This window comes from Nicotiana tabacum, chromosome 22 (genome assembly GCF_000715075.1).
Source record: "Nicotiana tabacum cultivar K326 chromosome 22, ASM71507v2, whole genome shotgun sequence".
NCBI lineage: Eukaryota > Viridiplantae > Streptophyta > Magnoliopsida > Solanales > Solanaceae > Nicotiana > Nicotiana tabacum.
Genome location: NC_134101.1, coordinates 232371354 through 232386357, shown reverse-complemented (window position 1 = coordinate 232386357; position 15004 = coordinate 232371354). Strand labels below are relative to the sequence as shown.

At 38.3% G+C, this 15004-nt stretch overlaps 1 long non-coding RNA gene across 1 annotated transcript; it reads right to left on the bottom strand.

The window, feature by feature from the left end:
* Window positions 1–849: 849 nt before the first annotated feature.
* On the bottom strand, window positions 850–12310 carry LOC142176553 (uncharacterized). Its single transcript, XR_012705216.1, has 3 exons — window positions 11729–12310; window positions 6438–8549; window positions 850–1250 (listed from the first exon to the last, which is right to left on the bottom strand). It is a non-coding gene; the product is annotated as an uncharacterized LOC142176553 (long non-coding RNA).
* Window positions 12311–15004: the final 2694 nt, after the last annotated feature.

The following is a 15004-nucleotide window of genomic DNA, read 5'->3' as shown; positions in this document are numbered from 1 at the left end:
AATAAGGGTCGTTGATCTCAGAGATCAACGACCAGGATTGGAAGGGGTCTGGGTCGGGTTAGATTTAATTGGGTTAGGGTCGTTTGAATTGTGCTTGGGTTAATTAAATTGGATTGGGGAGGGGGCAATTTTTGGTGCAAATTAGAGCTATTTGTTAAATACCCATTTTACTAAATAAAATAAATTTAAAAATAGCCAATTAAATGATAAAAAATAATTTTCAAGCATGAAGGTGATTTAAAATAATTATTCAATATTATAAAAATATAAAAAGTTATTTTCTATATAGATAATGTAGTTATGCATATGTAGAGGCTATTTTTGCAAAATCTGCAATTATAGTATTAAAAATACAAATGTAATTATAAAAAATGCAATTAAAATATTTGAATACTCATATGACCATAAATGATGAATTTAGATGATTAAATCATCATAGAATAATATGAGGGGATAATTTTGAACATTTATGTAATTAAAAAAAGTAGAAATAAATGGATTTAGGGCCTTTAGAAATTGTAGAAAGATTGTAAAACACTTATGCATGCTTGTAAATGCATGTACAATATTTTAAAAGTATTTATGCATATTTTAAAAATATATGAGGAAACAATTGGGTATCAACAAGGATACCACCCCTAGAAGGAGAAGACACCGTTTGAAATTGCAGAAGATGGTGTCCTCAGATACCGAGGACGATTATGTGTCCCTAATGTTGCAGGACTGCATCGGCAGGTTATGGGAGAAACAAACTATTCTCGTTATTCTGTCCATCCTGGAGCGACAAAGATGTATCATGATATTAGGTGCCACGACCCATTTTCTAAACAAGCCGGGACCAACACTTGATCACTAAACATGACCGAGCGAACCATCTATTCTTATCAAATCTATTATAACTCCAAACTTTATATGCAACAAGGCAATATTCTAACCAAATACTTTTGATTAATTTAAATATTTAAATAAATCAACTCCAAAACTTATTCGTAGTAACTACTGAATTACTGCTAAGTTATTATCAAAAACATCTGAATCTTAACCCAACGACTATGTCTATGAAGCCTCTACTGATAAACTGACGCACTGCTCAGGACATGAGATTTCCTGGCCAGTTCTCTAAGTAAACAAAGAAATAACTAAATAAAGATGACTCAAAGGGATACTCCATGAACAAAAGCGGAGCTCACCAATAACACTGGAAGAGAAGGAAGTCTAACCCGTAGCTTGCTCGCCTGCAAAGCCGGTTCCTACATTGTACCGCAGACCAACGTAGGTTCCCAAAAGAGAACGTCAGTACCATCCATTGTACTTATATATGTATACATATGTTATTTTGAAGGTATTTTGCATATTGAAAATATATAGGAAAAAATTGGGTATCAACATCATGTACATACTCATGCTGGTATCCCCAAATGTAAAGCATGGCATAAGAATGAAATAAACATGTAAAAGTATTTCTAAAGATTCTTGCTTCTTCATAAATTTTAAATATGGAAATAGCATATAAGAATAACACAAAAAACTGAAAATTTATGTACATATATCATAATAAATCATCTAAACTTTTGCTAGAACAATTCTAAGTTAATAGATACTCACTCGTTCCAATTAAGTAAATATAAACTCTCTTAAGCAATTCATCAAACACCTCGTATGCGTGCTTTTGTGAGTTGAACCACTTTAGTAAAGGGTTATATCAACTCACCTCAAAACTTCTCGAGCCAATATGTAGGCCCCAGTCTAATTGACACTAGTCAAACAATCGATTCTACAACAATCAATGCATTTTAATCAATTTTAAAGTTTCACACCTAAATATGGAATTTACTGTTGATATAGAAGAAGAAGGGAATTAACTATTCAATTCTTACCTATTACCACGGTAGGATAATTAACAATAGGAAATTTTATATACCTGAGTTCAAAGATTAGTGGTTTGTAAAGAACCCTAGGATTTTCCGTTGCCTGCGTGCTCTGTTTCGTGAGCGAAAAGAACTAGTGTTCTGTTTTTGTGACTTTGGCTTTCTGCTTTTACGTTGGCAGTGTTTTGCTTAAGGCTTGAAGAGCCTTTGTTTTCAAGTGCCCATTTTATGGGCTTTAGGCCCTTTTCCCTTTTTTTAACTTAACTAATAATTAATGATACCCACCTTTAATAATTAATAATATTAAAATTATTAATATTTTTCTAATTGTATATCCAATTATTTAAGTGTGTGTATATATTTTTTTTCACTATAGACAAGAAGAAAAAAATAATAATAATAATTTAATCCTATAATTAGCGTGTCTCGAAACTTTTATAAATATGAGGGGTTGCTCTGATGGTAAGCAACCTCCACTTCCAACCAAGAGGTTGTGAGTTCGAGTCTCCCCAAGAGCAAGGTGGGAAGTTCTTGGAGGGAAGGATGCCGGGAGTCTATTTGGAAACAACCTCTCTACCTCAGGGTAGGGGTAAGGTCTGCGTACACACTACCCTCCCCAGACCCCACTAAGTGGGATTATACTGGGTTGTTATTGTTGTTGTTGTTGAGGAGTGTTACAATCTTCCCTCCTTAAAAACATTCGTCCTCGAATGTTACTAGGGCCTTATTCTTAAGCTAACAATCATTCCTTAGGTCCTTGAACCTCTTAAATTTTCTTAGCACTACTCACTCTTGCAAGGGACTCAAAATTTTGGCTAACTCCCTAAATTTTCAAAAATTTCGGTAGAGTTTCCCTTGTAAATTGGACTATCCAAAAAATTATCCCTGTCACAAATACCACAACTACATCAACAACAACCAAATATACCATAACAGGCCATTCATAGGCACCATACGCAACTCATAAATTAATTACTCACACTTCGGCAAGGAGGTACCACAATAACTAACAAGAATCTAAAGCACGACAACTTTAGCACAAGTAAATAACTTTAATGAATTAAATATACTACGACATAAACTAAATTATTACAACAACTAAGTATAATCTAGGAAGGATAAAAACACGTGCTAACTTGTATTTAATAAATGAAATATAAATGTCAAACCAAACTTAGGTTCACATACATTTTTCCTCAAATAAATATGGATATTTCTTTCTCATATCTTCCTCGACCTCCCACGTAGCCTCTTTTGAATCATGATTACTCCACAAAACTTTTACCGATGCTAAATCTTTTGTTCTCAACTTTCTTACTTGTCTATCGAGAATTTCAATAGGTACCTCTTCATAAGTCAAGCTTTCTTTAATTTCTATGGTATCGGTAGGTATTATATGTGACTTGATGTACTTTCTATGCATAGACACATGAAAGACAGGATGAACAGAGGACAACTCAATGGGTAGCGCTAGCTCATAAGCCACATTTCCTTTCTTTTCTAGAATTTCATAAGGTTCGATAAATCTAGGGCTAAGTTTCCCTTTCTTACCAAACCTCATAACTCCTTTTATTGGTGAAACTTTCAAAAACACCTTATCACCAACCATGAACTCTAACTCATGATGCCTCTTGTCAGAATAAGACTTTTGACGACTCTGAGCCGCTTTTAGTCTTTCTCTGATTAGCTGAACTTTCTCTAAGGCCTCACAAACAAACTCTGGACCAATCAACGGTACCTCTTCTGGTTCAAACCAACCCACTAGAGACCTACATCTTTGCCCATACAAAGCTTCATAAAGAGCCATACCAATGTTGGTCTGATAACTATTATTGTAAGCAAATTCTATAAGTGGCAAGTGACCATCCCACTTACCTCCAAAATCTATAAGACACGCACGCAGCATATCTTCGAGAGTTTGAATGGTCCTTTCTGCCTGGCCATCGGTCTATGGATGGAAAACAGTGCTCAAAGTGACCTTGGTACCTAATCTTTTCTGAAATACCTGCCAAAAATGCGTCGTGAACTGAGGGCCTCTGTCAGATATGATTGAAACTGGAGTACCATGCAATCGGACTATTTCTTTGATGTACAACTGCGCATATTGCTCTGTAGAATCTGTTGTCCTTACTGGTAGGAAATGCGCGGACTTTGTTAGTCGGGCTACAATAACCCAAATTGAATCATGTTTACGGTACGTGCGAGGTAAACTTACTACGAAATCCATATTAATCATCTCCCACTTCCACTGTGGTATCTCTATATCTTGATCTAGGCCACCAGTCCTCTGATGCTCAGCTTTGACTTGCTGGCAATTTAAATATTTAGCCACATGATCTGCTACTTGTTTCTTCATGCCTTTCCACTAATACAACTCTTTCAAATCTAGATACATTTTGGTAGCATCTGGGTGGATAGAGTACCTCGAACTGTGAGCTTCCTCCATTATGGCCTTCTTAAGACCATCTACATGAGGCATACATAACCGATTATTCATCTTCAAAACTCCATCACTTCCTAGAGTGAAAGCAGTGATTTCTTTGTTTTTGACTCCTTTTAATTTCACTAAGTACGGATCTTTGTTTTGTTTAGCCTTAACATGCACAACAAGAGAGGGTTGCGCTAAGACATAAGCAATTATACCTCCTTCTTCGGTCTCATCTAATCTAATTCCATCATTTGCTAGTTTTTTAATTTCTCGACCCAAAGATCATCTTTGTACTGCAAGATGGGCCAAAACACCCATTGACTTCCTACTAAGTGCATCTGCTACCATATTAGCTTTGCCCGGGTGATAAAGGATATTGATGTCATAATCTTTCAATAGCTTGAGCCACCTTCTCTGTCTCAAATTTAATTCTTTTTGCTTGAAAATGTACTGGAGGCTTTTGTGATCTGTAAACACTTCAGAATGCTCGCCATAAAGGTAGTGTCGCCATATTTTTAATGCAAACACCACTGCTGCAAGCTCCGAGTCAAGTGTGGGGTAGTTCTTCTCATGATTCTTTAACTGCCTGGAAGCATACGCAATAACTTTTCCATCTTGCATAAGAACACAACCAAGGCCCACTCTAGAGGCATTACAATACACTGTGAACCCACCCGAACCTATTAGCAAGGTTAACACAGGTGCAGTGGTCAACCTCTTTTTTAACTCTTGAAAACTCTACTCACAGGCGTCTAACCATTGGATCTTAACTTATTTCTAAGTCAACATAGTTAATGGAGCTACAAGTGAGGAAAACCCCTCTACAAACCTTCTATAGTAGCCAGCTAACCCCAAGAAACTCCTGATTTCGGTTGGCATTGTCAACCTAGGCTAGTTCTTGACTGATTCTGTCTCCTGAGGGTCTACTTTTATTCCTTCACTAGATACCATGTGGCCTAAGAATGCCACTAACTGCAACCAGAACTCATATTTTGAAAACTTGGCATAAAGCTCATTCTCCTTCAAGGTCTGCAAGGCTATTCTGAGGTGTTCTGCATGATCTTCCTTGCTCTTAGAGTACACCAAAATATCATCTATAAACACAATAATAAAGGTATCCAGGAATGGCTTGAAAACTTTGTTCATGAGGTCCATGAATGTAGCTGGAGCATTTGTCAACCCGAAGGACATCACTAGAAATTCATAGTGCCTGTAGCGAGTGTGAAAGGTTGTTTTAGATATATCTTCTTCCCTGATTCTCAATTGATGGTACCCCGACCTCAAGTCTATTTTTGAAAAGCACTTTGCACCCTGAAGTTGATCAAATAAATCATCAATTCTTGGCAGTGGGTACTTGTTCTTAATGGTAACTTTATTCAACTACCGATAGTCGGCGCATATTCTGAGAGACCCATCTTTTTTCTTGACAAACAGGATCGAGGCACCCCATGGTGAAACACTCGGTGATGAAGCCCTTGTCAAGGAGGTCTTTCAACTGTTCCCTCAACTCATTAAGTTCTGCTGGAGCCATCCTATAAGGAGGTATAGATATGGATTGAGTGCCTGGCATGAGATCAATGCCAAAATCTATGATTCTTTTAGGAGGAAGTCTGGGAAGGTCATCTAGGAAAACTTCTTGAAATTCTCTAACAACTGGCACAGACTGAAGAGCTGGCGGATCTGATTCTAGATTAATAATGTGAGCCAAATAGGCGAGACACCCTTTACCGACATTCATTGTGCCTTAAGGTAAGAAATAAACTTACCTACAAGCGATGCTGAACTACCCTTCCACTCTAAGACTTCTTCATTTGGAAATTGGAACCTGACTATCTTGGCATGACAATCTAACATGGCATAGTAGGAAGACAACCAATCCATACCCATGATCACATCAAAATCCACCATTTCTAACTCTATGAGATCGACTTTGGTGTTGCGGCCTTGGACTGAAAATATACAACCTCTATAAACTCTTGTGACTTTCACTAACTTGCCAACTGGAGTATATACTAGGAATGGCTCACTAAGTTGTTCAGATTCTAGTCGGAGGTTAATTGCAAAGCATGGAGTCACATATGAAAACATTGAACCTGGATCTATTATGGTATAAGCATTATATGAGAAGACTAAAAGTATACCTGTAATAACTTCTGCAGATGCCTCTACACTTTGACGATCAAGTGTATCAAACAAACGGGGTTGTCCCCCTCCCTGAGTAACTCGATCTGCACCTCTGCCTGCCCCATGCCCGACCTGATTATGAGAACCACGAGCCTGGGATGGTGCAATTGCAGTAGCTGAGGAACTAGAAGGATGAGTTGATCCACCAATGAAATTATGTCGCAACTTTGGGCAGTTGGCCTATATATGACCAATGTCTCCACAATGATAGCAACCATGAAACTCGAGCTTGCACTATCCTGAATGTTGTCGCTTACATGTTCCACAAAGACCTTGTTGGTGTGAATGTTGCTCAGCCTGACTCTGGCTATGTGAGGATGATGTCCTAAAATTCTAATTCTGGCGAGACTGATTTCCATAACTCTAAGTACGTCTGAATGAAGATCCACCACCTGACTGATTACTAGACTGAGTCGGTGCTAATGACTCCTTATTAGAGGCATCCCTTCCACCTCCGCTGGATGTACCATTAAACCTGCCTGCTGTTCGGGCTTTCTTGTTATGCTCTTTTTTTCTCTCCTTTGTTGTCTGTCTTTTTTTAAGTGTTTGGTGAATCCCACAACAGAGGAGAAAGTTGTCATCCCTACTGCTGCAGCTGATGTCGTATCCTTAATGTGGTAAGCTAAACAGCCAACAAACCTGCGAATCTTTGCTTTTTCTGTCTTAACCATGTGAGAGGCATGCTTAGCCAACCTTATGAATTTCATGTAGTACTATGGCACACTTTTATTCCCTTGCTTGAGCTGTTCGAACTCTGTAGCCTTAGCTTCCCTATCCTCTTCTGGGATAAAGTTAGCCGTGAAGGCCTCTTCAAATTCTTCCCAAGTAGGCGGACCATCATCTTCATCTCTTTCCTTTTCCTATATCTCAAACCAAGCGCTAACCACATCTCTAAGCTGGTAAGCAGCCAGCTCCACAGCTTCATCATCAAATGCTTTCATCACTCGGAGGGCTTTCTTAACACCCTCCAGCCACAACATTGGATCTTCATCAACTATAGAACCATGGAACATTGGAGGATTCAACTTCAAAAATTCATTCACTCTTGAGGACTCAGAATTGTTCTGTCTATTTGATTGAGGTAGAATCTCATCTCTTCTCTTGTTCTGGTTGGCCATGAAGGCTTTAAACATCTCCATAGCATTGTTGACTGCATTAAATATCTGACCCACCTCTGGGGATATAGTTGTCTAAGTCGGAGCTACTGTTAGGGGCGGCACTGGATCCGAAGGTACTTGCTCATCATTATCCACCCCTTCTTCATGTTCAACTCGGGGTACTTGGACCCCTTTTGTGGATCTACCCTTCCTTTTCTAAGTTAAAGCCTTCTTAGTTCTGTCTTAAGCCACAATAGTAGCAATAGTTTCTTGAGCAGCATCCTGAGTGTCGGTGTCAGAGTTGCAAGTACTAGCCATTTCTGTGACTTTTGAAGAAATGAATACATTAGATAATTTCTTAGAGGTAGGATCTACTGCACGATCTAAAGTATGAGAAAAATAAGACTTTTCCTAAATGTTGGTAGCCTCCTATTTATAAGTATGGCGCGCTACCCATAAACAAGACTCTACTAATACGGCTTCATAGACCCCTAGGACTCCATAAACTTGAGGCTCTGATACCAAGTTTGTCACGACCCATTTTCTGAACAAGCCGGAACCGGCACTTGATCACTAAACATGACCGAGCGAACCATCTCTTCTTATCAAATCTATTATAACTCCAAACTTTATATACAACAAGGCAATACTCTAACCAAATACTTTTGATTAATTTAAATATTTAAATAAATCAACTCCAAAACTTATTCGTAGTAACTACTGAATTACTGCTAAGTTATTATCAAAAACATCTGAATCTTAACCCAACGACTATGTCTATGAAGCTTCTACTGATAAACTGACGCACTGCTCAGGACATAAGATTTCCTGGCCAGTTCTCTAAGTAAACAAAGAAATAACTAAATAAATATGACTCGAAGGAATACTCCACGAACAAAAGTGAAGCTCACCAATAACACTAGAAGAGAAGGAAGTCCTAACCCATAGCCTGCTCGCCTGCAAAACTAGTTCCTACGTTGTACCGCAGACCAACGTAGGTTCCCAAAAGAGAACGTCAGTACCATCTATTGTACTCAATGAGTCAACAACAGGGGGTGAAATTTTAATAACATATACATTATGAGCAAAGGTTCTAAATGCATGTAAAACATAAAACTTATAAGAATAATTCTAAAATAATTGCATAATAGCAGTTTATGAATATTCTAAAAGAAATTCTTTTATTTTTATTTCTTTAAAAAAATACTTCACTTTATACTTTGGGAGTTCCAACTATCCTGACTTAATTCTGTCTCACTCACCATGTGATCGGCACGGGTTCGATCCCAACCTGATCGAATAGGCCCAATCCACGAGGTGCCACTCGCTTCATGGTTCTCAACGCTTATGTATCATACCTTAGCATGTCTAAGTAAATTCTCAGCAATGAGACCCTCGGCTCGTGTGCTCCGTACTTTGGCACAAGTAGTTTCAGGAAGTCAACGCCTTAGTCAGGACCCTCGGCCTGGACGATGACCCCTTCTCAGAATAAAGTATACTCCCAAAAATCTTTTCTTTCTAAAACTTCTTGTGACTTTTCTAATCTAAATCATTTCTTTATAGAACATCATGTACATGATCATGCTGGTATCCTCAAATGTAAAGCATGGCATAAGAATGAAATAAACATGTAAAAGTATTTCTAAAGAGTCTTGCTTCTTCATAAATTTTAAACATGAAAATAGCATATAAGAATAACACAAAAAACTGAAAATTTATGTACATATATCATAATAAATCATCTAAACTTTTGCTAGAACAATTCTAAGCTAATAGATACTCACTCGTTCCAATTAAGTAAATATAAACTCTTTTAAACAAGTCATCAAACACCTCGTATGAGTGCTTTTGTGAGTTAAACCACTTTAGTAAAGAGTTATATCAACTCACCTCAAAACTTCTCGAGCCAACACGTAGGCCCCAGTCCAATTGACACTAGTCAAACAATCGTGAGACGACCCGGCCGGTCGTCTTAAGAATTTACGCCCTGATCCCCTATTAACTGCTTTTTCCGAGTTTATTTCTACTATTTTTATTGGCCAGGATATTCGGTTTTGAGTTTCGGAGAGTTTTGGAACACTTAGTCCCTAAATAAGAGCTTAAGTGTTGGAAAGTTGACCATAGTTGGAATAGTGTGAAAACAGCCTCGGAATGGAAATCTGATGGTTCCGCAAGCTTCATTGGGTGATTTCGGGCTTATGGGCATGTTCGGATTATGTTTTGGAGGTCCGTAGCAAATTTAGGCTTGAAATGCTGAAAGGTCGAATTTTGAAGTTTCCGGTTCGATAGTGAGATTTTGATCCGAGGGTCGGAATAAAATTCCGGAAGTTGGAGTAGCTCCGTAGTGTTGAATGTGTCGTGTGTGCAAAATTTTAGGTACGAGGGTTGATAGACTTTTTGATCGAAAGCATATTTTTAGAGTTTTTGGGATTCTTAGGCTTGAATCCGATAAAAAATAGGTGTTTTGATGTTGTTTTGAGCATTCCGAAGGTTGGAACAAATTTGAATGAAATTATGGGATATGTTAGTAGGTTTGGTTGAGGTCCCGGGGGCCTCAGGATGATTTCGAATGGTTGGCGGAAGGATTTTTGGAGTTTGGGAGTTGTAGCTTCAGCTGGTTTCTGTCATAACTGCACCTGCGGTTTGGGTTCCGCAGGTGCGGAACCGCTGTCATACCTCCTTTTTTACTACACCCCGTAAAGGATATAAATACAATGGGGGTTTTCTAATTAAAGGACAATCGAAATGGGATCATTTATTTATTAAAAATCAGAGTCGCCACTTGGGATAATTTAGGGTGTCCCAAGTCATCGGTTTAGGATCCCGAATCGAGGAAAGTTGACTCTATTCACGGTCCGCGAACACAGAAATCCGGGTAAGTAATTCTGTTAACCCGGGAGAATGTGTTAGGCACTCCCGAGTTCTGTGGTTCTAGCACGGTCGCTTTGACCATACTTGGCTTATTAAAATTGTTTAATTACTCATTTTTAGAACCTATGAGCATTTACCTTTTACCGCTTTTAAATTAAGAAAATTATCTTGAAACGGGTCATGTGTACGTGTACCCATTTGTTTGGTGCGTCAAAAATCATGTCACACGAACGTGTCCACAATCGATAACGCTTTATTATTATTAAGAAGGTTTAGTCAAAGTTGCGCGAACGCATACCCCGATTTTATTTTTAAGAAATTGTAATCATGTCACACGAACGTGTCCACGAGGGGGTCACAACAAGCAGAGAACAGACAAGCCACATCCATCCTATTCATAAAGTAGGATCCAGGAATGTACTAATAGCTATGACAAGTTGATCACAGTGATAAAATGTTTTAGAACATTGTCTTGAATTTCCCAAAGATATTGAGCAGTAAAGCTATTTTTCGAACATCTTTTGAGCTAGCTAGATTTTGTACACAGAACAAGCTTTACTCAACAATTTTCACCTCCGGCACTTCTACCCTGAACCTCTTGCCACTTTGCAACTAAGCTACACCCTCACAATCAAGAGGTCACAAGGAAATATTTAAAAAAAGAAGTGTCGTTTGAAATCTCATGAGACTTGCTTTTGGGAGAGCAATAGGTAATAACTCAACAGAATCACCTTATTGATACAACAACAAATCCTACGAATTTTAGCCCATGTAAAAAGATTGCTCAACCACCGATCCTATAGACATTTTAACTTATCCATTTAACCTTCTATAATCAACTCGCTTATCTACTTCCTCTATCAAAAAAAATTATCTTAGTCTCCCCTCAGTTATCAAATAATCCATGTCTTTTGTGAAATTATCTTAAGTTTTTTTGTATATTGCAATGAAACAGATAAACCTTGTGCTTCAACCAAAAATATTAAAGGGCCATTACCCCCGAAATACTCGCGGTTAATTTTTACCTATAATTTAGCAATATGCATGCTTCACTTGAAAAATTTCCCCCACAAAATGTAAAAGTGACACAGAATTCCAAATCAGATAATTACAAGTCGAACTACCATCAAACAAGTTAAAAAGTTGAAAGAACAATCAAATATACCAGACCTACTTATCGTAAAATGTACAGTGACAGAGAAAACATTCCACCAGAATCATATCACCAAGAAAGCACACATGAAAGTGACGAGAATAAGACAATAGAGAAAGAATTGGACCTGAAGAACAATCTTCCCTTAATAACAGAAATAAAGAAATCGGGTACAGGGAGAGCTTCAAATCCAAAAGTTTACTCGAGAATTCAGCAGCTAAATCAAACAGAAGCTTCGAACGAAACCCCGCATGGACACTCGAAATCGGCAAATTCAAACTCTGACTCAACCAAGCTCCATTTCCTAGTTCTTGTTCCTATTGTTAACCAAAAATCCTCAAATTTTTCCCCCAATTTTTTGTTTTTTCAGCTTCTGTTTCCTCTTGGGGGTGATTGGATGGCGACAATTTTCCGGCGATTTTGGAAGGTGAAGAAGCTTGGCTTTTCTTTGAAGAAGAAGGGGTTCGTCTGGTTTCAGGGGTGGTCGACGGGTTTGGGGTCTGATTTTGGTTAAGCAGCAGCCATGGAAATTGGCTCTTCTTCCCTGAAGAAGAAGGTCAGTCCGTAGGGGGGTCGTTTGCAAGAGGGTTCCGCCGCTGATCCTTTCTATGTTAGCCCCTCTTTTTATTCAATATGGAGAGTGGGGCTCTCTCTGTTTATTGCTGCGCATCTTTCCTTGTGTATATGCATCCCCTTTTTTCAGCCTTTATTTTAGTCTTAGCCTCTTTTTAGTGTAAAGTCTAGGTCTAGATAGTTGTAGGGTTTTAGATTAATGGGTATGGGCCTAGAAATTATGGGCTTGACAATTGTGGGCTAGGTTCAAAATTAGGCCTAAAAATGGGTTGCTCGAGCCCAAATTCTATTCTTTCCCTGCAAACGAGATTAAAAATACGGCCCCATTTATTAATCAATCCTACTATTCAAATAATTATTTAAATAAAACTAACCATTAAAACAAATCTATTTTTGGTATTTTCAAATATCATACGATACTATTTTTGTATTATATTTTTTTTTAAGAGTTTTTTTTTAAGATTAAAAATGACTACAAAGCTTTAATGAACCTATTTTTGTGATTTTTTTTATTGTAATAAAATAAAGTAAAAGAGTCAAAATTACTTAAAATATCTATATTATGACTAAATTAAATATTTACGCGCTAAAATATGAAAAATCTTAGGGAGGGTCAAAAATCACATGTCTACAGCCGTAGAAGTGGCGGAGTAACCGCAGAAGCGGAAAAGGAGGAAAGGCAGCAGGGACCGCAGAAGCGGCCCGACATCTGCGAAAGAATAGCCACAGATGCGAAAATCGAGCCTTAAGTGAGAAGTCGCAGATGCGACAATGGTTCCGCAAAAGCGGGACCGCTTCGCAGATGTGGAAACAGCGGGCAAAAATATGAAATTTTGAGGGTTTAGTTTCAAAAGTTGGAAATTCAATTCGCAGCTCGGGAGAGAGCGATTTTGAGAGGAAATTAAAGAGGAGATCATTGGGTAAGAATTCTTTAACCCTTTCTAGTTATATTCCATCAATCTATAGTTAGTTTTATCATTTAAAATCGGATTGAAGATGAAAATTGGGGAAAAGTTGGAAGAAAGTTCTTAGACCTAGAATTCGACTTTTGGTTGGGAATTTGACCTTAGATTTGGATAATTTTGGTATGCATGAACTCGTGAGAGTATGAGGATTTTGAAAATATAAATTTTACCCGATTCCAAGACGTGGGTGCGAGGGGTATTTTGGTTATTTTACCTAATTTTGCGTATTAGCTTAGAATTTAATTGTAGAATGAGTTACTTGAAGTGTTATTTACATACATGAAATGACGAGTACTCGTGGCAAGAGCGTAGTTTTGGATTGAATTGAGCTGGTTCGAGGTAAGTGGCTTGCCTAACCTTGTGTAGGGGACCTTCCCCTTAGGATTTGGTATTACTGTTAATTGAAATGCCTTATACGTAAGGTGACGAGCGCGTACTTGTGCTAATTGTTGAAAATCCAGTTTTTCATTAAGTAATTACTAGTATGTTTCCTTTCCTGTTTTTATTACTTGCACTATTAAGCCTGTTGTTAGCTTAGGAAAGCATGTCTAAGTGACTTAATTGCTTTATTTGCTCAAATTGCCTTGCCTGAATTCTGTGCAATATGCTAGGCTAGAATTACTTGTTTGCCTTAATATGAAACTTGCCCATTTCTGTATATTTTCCTATTGTTGCTGTGTATTTATTTTAGTACTACAGATGTGGGATTCCGGTAGCTCCCCTTGTCTGTTTATTTTGGGACTACAGATGTGGGATTCCGGTAGATCCCCCTGCATAGTTATATGGAACTACGAAAATGCACCCGGTAGATCCCCCTGCACAGTTATACGGAACTACGGGAGATCCATTGGATATGTATATTTTGGGACTACAGGACAGTATCTTGGGAGATCCCCGATTGTTATTGTGGTGCTGGACAGTATTTCTTTCTGTGTTTACCTTGTCTCTGTAATAGTTGTTGCTGCCCTTTATATCTTGTGTTACTTTTACTGCTACGCTTATTTATACTATTCCATTCTATACTGTTGAACTTTATATTTCATTTAACCTCAGTAGGGCCCTAACCTTCTTCGTCACTACCTGACCGATGTTAGGCTTGGCACTTACTGAGTACCACTGTGGTGTACTCATGCCCCTTTTGCGCATGTTTTTCATGTGCAGATCCAGGTACGTCGACTTAGTCCTACCACCCATGAGGTGAGGCGACTGCTCTAGAGACTTCGAGGTACATCTGCGGCGTCCGTAGACCGAGGAGTCCCTTTCTGTTCTAGCTTTTAAACATTTGCCTTCTGTATTTCTTTGCTTGTTAGATATTCTGGAGTTAGACATTGTTAGATATTCAAAAGGCTTGTGGTTCCGTGAGTTTTCGGGTTTTGGGATAGTGTATTAGATTTTGATAAGTTGTGTTGTATATGCCGAGTGGCATTTTAAATATTATTTCATTCAGTTATTTTTGGCTTTTGATTATTTTTTCCGCAAGTTTTGTTTATTTTCCGCATTTGTTAGGCTTACTTAGTCGTAGAGACTAGGTGTCGTCACAACAGTTCACGGAGGGCGAACTGTGGTCGTGACAAGTTGGTATCAGAGCACTAGGTTCATAGGAGTCATAGATCACAAACCAGTTTATTAGTGTCTCGTTGATCGGTACGGAGACGTCACGAGAGGCTATGTAATTGTTAGGAAAATTTCCACTTCATTTGATTTCCTTGTCGTGCGATATTTTGACATCACAATTCTAAACTTCTGTCATCTATTATCTCACAGATGGTGATGACACGTGCTACCTGAGATGATCAAGCAACCGCGCCCCCCTACTGCAGCCGTCAAAGGCCGGGGCCAGAGTAGAGGCCGAGGACGCGCACGTG